The following is a 6,300-nucleotide window of genomic DNA, read 5'->3' as shown; positions in this document are numbered from 1 at the left end:
TGCTGGTAAGTTTCAGGGCACAACCCTAGGGTTGCATTGATAGTCAGTGAGCATATACTAAGACACTGTCTTCTACCTTATTGCCTTTCAACTTTACAACCAGCCCGTCCCTGTTTAATGCTACAATTCTATGGTTCTAACACAAAATCAAGTCCCCATGAAACCCGAAGACACATATGTAAATAGTTTCCAGCTCTCGGTTGCCTCTTTCCACACTCCAAAGACTGAATGTTTCTGCCCATAAAGCAGTGTGGTTGGTCCAGGGTTTTTTTCTCCTACTGAGGGTTGTGCACCCCAGGCCTGTTTCTCAAACCCTCTTGCTGCTGAAGATGCAGAGAGCTGAAAGCATTTGGAGAGAAAGATGTTTCCAGAAAGGCCCCGAGTGCTGTCAGCGGCTTCCATGGCAGGGGTGCTGATTCACCGGGGTGGAGGCAGCTGGTCCTGGAGCAGGGAGGCCGGCTGGGTATCCGTCATCAGCTCCCTCCCCTCCCGGAAGCAACTTCTTCAAAAGGGTCTGCAGCAGCAGTGGCAGAAAGGAGGCTGGGAGCCTCTGGGGCTGCTGGAAGGTGGAGGGAGGAGGGGAGGGGGCGAAGAGGAGGCCTGGAGGGCTGCCACCAGAGCGAGGCTGGTGACAGGAGGAATCTATCAATCTTGCATGCAGAGCCAAATATGGTGCTGGGGCTCAATAGGTAATAAACAATGGTCACATTGCAGCCTTGCCAAGGAGAGACATTACAGATGAGGGCAGTGCGGGCCTGACGTCACCGTACCACCATACGCAGTCGTCCCTGTGTGCAGTCTGGTTGCGCCCCTCAGCTAAGCCACCTCACCCCAGGTGCAGGCAGCCCGGGCTTGTCCTTATGAAGCCCGATGTGCATTTTTCTTGATGTGCTCAAAGCGAGAAGGGGGACATTGAGTCCTGGTTATCACGTTGAGTTGTCCTTGGCAGTGGCCATGGTCCAGGGGGCTCTAGAGGACTGTCTCACTGTCTGCACTTGCTGTCTGCAACCTTATCCCCACACAGGCTGACCCTTCGTGGCAATGAGAGCAGATGTTGTTACTGGAAATGGCCTGAACACGTACACTTTTTAAGACTAAATGGCTTAAGCACACATGATTAAAATCTGAGTTTTAGCCACGCTGGCATAGCTATGTGTAGAGCGCTGGGGGACACACAAACACTTAAGGCTGGCCCCTTTGCACAAGGACCTGACGACAGCTGGGCTGGAGAGACAGGCACACAACAGAAATCTGAGAGTGAACCAGGCAGATACTTCCCATCCGTGTGGCCATTGAGGACAGCGGGAGAGTCACAGTGGTGTCTTCCTGCATACAAGATCCAGGCACTGACTTCCTGAACAAGGTGGGACCGACTCTTGTCTCCTGTGCCTGTGTGTGTTTTTGGGCTTTTCTCAGTGAGATTTATCTGGAGCTCATGTCTCGTACGGCCACAAGAAAAAAGAGCAGTGAGACAGGGAGCAGCAAGTGGTGGTGAGAAGAGCCCAAGACTCTGAGCCAGAAGACCTGATTGGGGTCCCAGCTACCCCCATCACCAGCTCTGAGACCTCCAAGAGATCAATGAACTCAGTGAACTTCAGTTTGCTCAGCCCTAAAAGGGGCTAATCCCGCCCACTCAACAGGGTCTTTGTGAGAATCAGAAATAATTCTCAGAAGGGCCCAGCGTGGCAGGTTCTCAAGGAATTGCAGCTGCTCTTGAAGTAAATATGGGGGGGCTAGCGCCGTGGCTCAGCAGGTTAAAGCTCCGGTCTGCAGTGCTGGCATCCCATATGGGTGCCGGTTCAAGTCCTGGCTACTCCACTTCCTATCCAGCTCTCTGCTATGGCCTGGGAAAGCAGTAGAAGATGGCCCAAGTCCTTGGGCCCCTGCACCCGTGTGGGAGACCCGGAAGAAGCTCCTGGCTCCTGGCTTTGGATCAGCACAGCTCTGGCCATTGCAGCCATCTGGGGAATGAACCAGTGGATGGAAGACCTCTCTCTCTCTCTTGCTCTGTGTGTGTGTGTGTGTGTGTGTGTGTGTCTGCCTCTCTGTAATTCTGCCTTTCAAATAAATAAATAAATATTAAAAAGAAAGAAATATGGGGTCTTCCAAACATAGACGAGCAACTGCCTATAGGCTGTTGATAGCTAGGAAGTCCCCTTCCTCCTGCTGTCTACTCTTGTGGTTCACTGCTCTTTGGGATGGGCTGTGGTTTTAAAAATGCAAATAGCTCCCACTGAACAGAATAGGCTTTCTGAGAAAGCCAGTGGGCATCCTGTTCTGAGGAACACCGACACTGTGTGGACACTATAACGCCTGCACCTGCCTCCAGCACTGAGCAGGGAGGTAGACACAGTTGTGACTGGGGATTACAGGCCGCACCGTTGAGATGAGAATGCATCACTTTCCTGACAGTCATCCTCAAGGAAAACACACTTCAGGTTTTTAGAAAGAACCTCACCAGGGTTTCAGCCGCCTGTGGTGGGAGTGGCCAAGACACAGCTCCTGGGCGGCTCCCTGCAAAGTAGCAAGCAAGACAATGTGGCACCACACTTGTGCAGGGAAGGCCAGTCATCAGATGCACTTGACATCAACTGGGCATGTTGGTTTGACCCATTCCTCTTTCTCCTCTATGGTCACTGTGTCTGGGCAGTGAGGACGCCCGCATGCATTGGGTTCATATTGTCTGGCATGGACAACTCAGACCCTTTGTCCCAGAAGAATATCTGCAAGGCCATCAGCCTAAGCTTTAAATGTCATGGAGGGATAATGTGCCGGCGTTATAATTCTGACAGGCCCAGCCTGTGAGGAGAGTGAAATAAAAATGGGAAAGGAATTAGGACATCTGAAAAGATAGGCAAGCCATTACCAACACAAGAGTGGGATTAAGCTTAAAATCCCCTACTTATTAGTTCCACTTGTAAGTTTTCAATTCATATTTCTCCCACAATGAAGCTCCATTAGAATAGATTAAATAAATAAATAAAGAGTAATGGAAGAATCTGACGATTGTCATCTATCACCCATAAAGAGCCACATTTCTACTCTGTGGCAACAAAATCAGTGATCTAAATATTAACAAGTGGAGCACATTATAAACACTTACTTATATATTATTATCGCCATAAAGTCATTATAACAGAAATAAAAACTGTTTTTTATTTTAACTATTAATATTCATCAAATGTTAATGAAAATACCTAACAAATAATTATGAAAAACACATTGCTTAAGTAATAAAGATGAAAGAGATGATAATCGTTGTGAATATTTAATCTGCAAAATAAAGAACATACCATTAATAAGACTTAATTATGTCATTAAATATTTAATTTTACTTTCGCTACTAAATTTTGTTTGCATTCTGCATATTTTAAATGTGAAAAGCTTCTTAACAAGATTTGTAGTTTCAGCAACGTCAAATGCCAGGCCATTTAAGCTTGACTTACTGTCTTCATCAAATTGGTCAAACAGCATTTTATTTATCATTAAGTGAAATGAACAATCCTCTTTACAGTTTACTACAGGGGAGTTTAATAATTGATTCTAGGTTATACCCACAGAAATAATGCTTTCTAACAGTGAAGAAAAAGAATTGCTTTCCTTTTCCATTTTGTTTTTCAGTATCACACAATTAATTTACCATGTTTCCTACTGCCTGCATAGGAGACGACAGCTATGATTCAGCCTTTACACCTCACTGTGGGATAGGTCCTCCGCCTTTCACAGAGATCTGCTCAGTTCCTCACAGTTGACTGCCATCACTTTTAACTCCTGCTTCTGGAACAATCTCGTTTGCATACACGTAAGATCACAGACAGGACATTGTTTCCTGGAACTGGTGAGTAGCAATGGAAAGTAGCCACAAATCTCTCAGCCTCACCTTGGCACAAAATCAGAGCATCTGTCCCAAGTGCCAGGGCAGGGCCTGATCATGCCGCTGACTGGGCACAGCCAGATGCACATTCAATACCAGCACCCCTTGTAGTGTCCATAAGAACTCATGCTGTGCCCCTCGGCTTACTCCGCATTCAGTGACATCACGTGAGTAGCTGGGAATCAGCCATGGAAGTATTTACACCAAGGAAATGGGCCAACTCCACAAATCAGGGCTCCATCCTAACGTCAGTGGATGCGCCTCTCCCAGCACAGCGCTGCACACACGCGCTGGGGCCAGGACGTGATGCCCATCTCTCTCTCACCGTGTAGTTCTGTGCCCTTTTACACTACTTGGGCCCCTGATAACCAAAAACTTGGTGGCAGGAATGAGAACACTGTGTGTGAGGGGTGCCCGGGATGCCTGCATTCCGCATGAGGGTACCAGCTCTGCTCTCAATTCCAGATTCCTGCTCATGCACAGCCTGGGGGCCATCTCGTGATGCTTTCAAATCATCAGGTCCCTTTCACCCATGTGGGAGACCTGGATGAAGTTCCAGGCTCCTGTTGTGGGCCTTTGGGGAATAAACCAGTGGGTGGTAGCTCTCTCTTTTTGTCAGTCTCTCATTGTCTCTGTCTTTGAAATAAAAAAAAAAAAATTATCTGGCTTCACACATCTCTGTAGTGTACAACAGTGACTCCTCTAGCCTCTGTGTCCACATATATCCTGATTGGCTCATCTCCCTGATTGGCAGCGGAGGCAGTGGAACCCGTGGCTTATCTTTTGCAGACTCAAATAGAATGAGTTCCTGGCTTGGAGCAGACAGTGAGTCCTAGTGCAGCTGCTGCTCAGGCCGTCCCCAGGCTGGCTCTGAGGACCAACAGAGAAGCTGGGCAAAGGGCACATGACCGACCCACCCAGCTGGCCCGGGGTGAAGGCCTTCCTAGGGTTGTAGCACTAAAACCAAAGACAGTCCCGGACAAGAAGTTCAGCACAGCGTGGGTGGAGACCCTGAGGGCCAGAGCCAGTGAAAGACAAAGCAGTCTGTCTGGAAAGGCCTCCTCCTCCCATGGCAGCTGCTGGAAAGATCCAGAAAAGACAGGGAAGAAGCCAGAAGTCCAAAGAGAAATGCAGTGTTTCTATCCCTGGGCGTAAACTCGGGTCTGGAGCTCAGCCTTCCATCAATTACTGAATCCCCAGGGCTTTTGGAAGGCTTGGGCCCGCAGGGGCTGTGGTAGAGACTGTGAGATGCTCAGGCGCCCCCTCCCTCCGGAGGCTCGGCCACCCACTGCTGCCCATGCGAGCGAGAGGCTCATCGCGATGCCAGGGCCGTGTGTCCTCTCCAAGTCTCCCAGTCACCGGGAGCACGCTTCTCTGGACTCGCCTGGCGGCGCCTGACTGGCATTTCGAATGGGCCCTCGGGGGCAGCAGGCTGGCAGATCAGCCTCTCCATGCTGCACCCCCAGGCCTGCCCCAGCTCCCCTGCTGGCCTCTGCCTGTGCCTTCTTCACAAGAGATGAGCCGTTGCGGCAGACGCTACAATTTCAACTTTAGAAGAACCGACAGTGACCAGAATAATAACGGGGCAAGTCTCCCTCTTCACGCTTCCCCTGGTCTAAGAAGGGAGCCATGGGTCTCTCTGGTTGCCCACCAGGGCTGCCGCGTGCTGCTCCTCCTCCTGCAGGGGCTCTGCCTGGGTAGGGGTTGGGGTCAGTGCACGGGCTGAAGCCCATTCTGTCGCCCAGCAGGAGGCTGAGTAAATGTCCCTGGGATCCCAGGACTCGGATTTGTGACTTCAGTTGCTGTTAAGGCCCGGCCCCTCCTCCACACTGCCTCCTTCCTCCTGCCTGGGTCTGCGCCTTCCTTGGTGGCCATCTTGGCTACGTTCAACTCCTTGCCTGGGCTCACTAGCACCTGGCCTAAGGCTTTCATTGCTCCTACTCAGGGCAGGAGTCTCTCTCCTTCTCTGGACAGGAGGCTGCCAGCTGGGAGGGACCTTGTACCTCCAGCAGCTGCACCAAGGCTTTCCAATAAATGCCTTGTGAGTGTTTTGAATGAAGGTGGGGGGGGGGGGTGGGGGGGGTGGAATCCTCACTCTCCTCACTCCCTTTAAATGGCAGCTCCAGGGATTACCTCTTCCAGGAAGCTTTTTGTGGACCTGTTCACCTTTTAATACTGCCTCTGAGTTTTATCTCGGCTGACAGCTACAGAACAGTGCTACTCAGTCCAATTTTCCGAGATGCAAAAATGTTCTATATCCGCACCGTCCAGTCAGTAGCCACTCGCTGCTGGTGGTTATCGAGCCCCTGAAATGTGCCATGTGACTGAGACAGAATTTTTAAAAATTCTAATGAATATAAATGTACATACCTGCGTGTGGCTGTTTATTTACCCCTAGGAGGAGAAAGACATAGTCCAGTGATTTA

This window comes from Oryctolagus cuniculus, chromosome 13 (assembly GCF_051225735.1).
Source record: "Oryctolagus cuniculus isolate XC-2025 breed Fujian yellow rabbit chromosome 13, ASM5122573v1, whole genome shotgun sequence".
Classification (NCBI taxonomy): Eukaryota; Metazoa; Chordata; class Mammalia; order Lagomorpha; family Leporidae; genus Oryctolagus; species Oryctolagus cuniculus.
Note: the sequence above shows the minus strand (reverse complement) of the source record.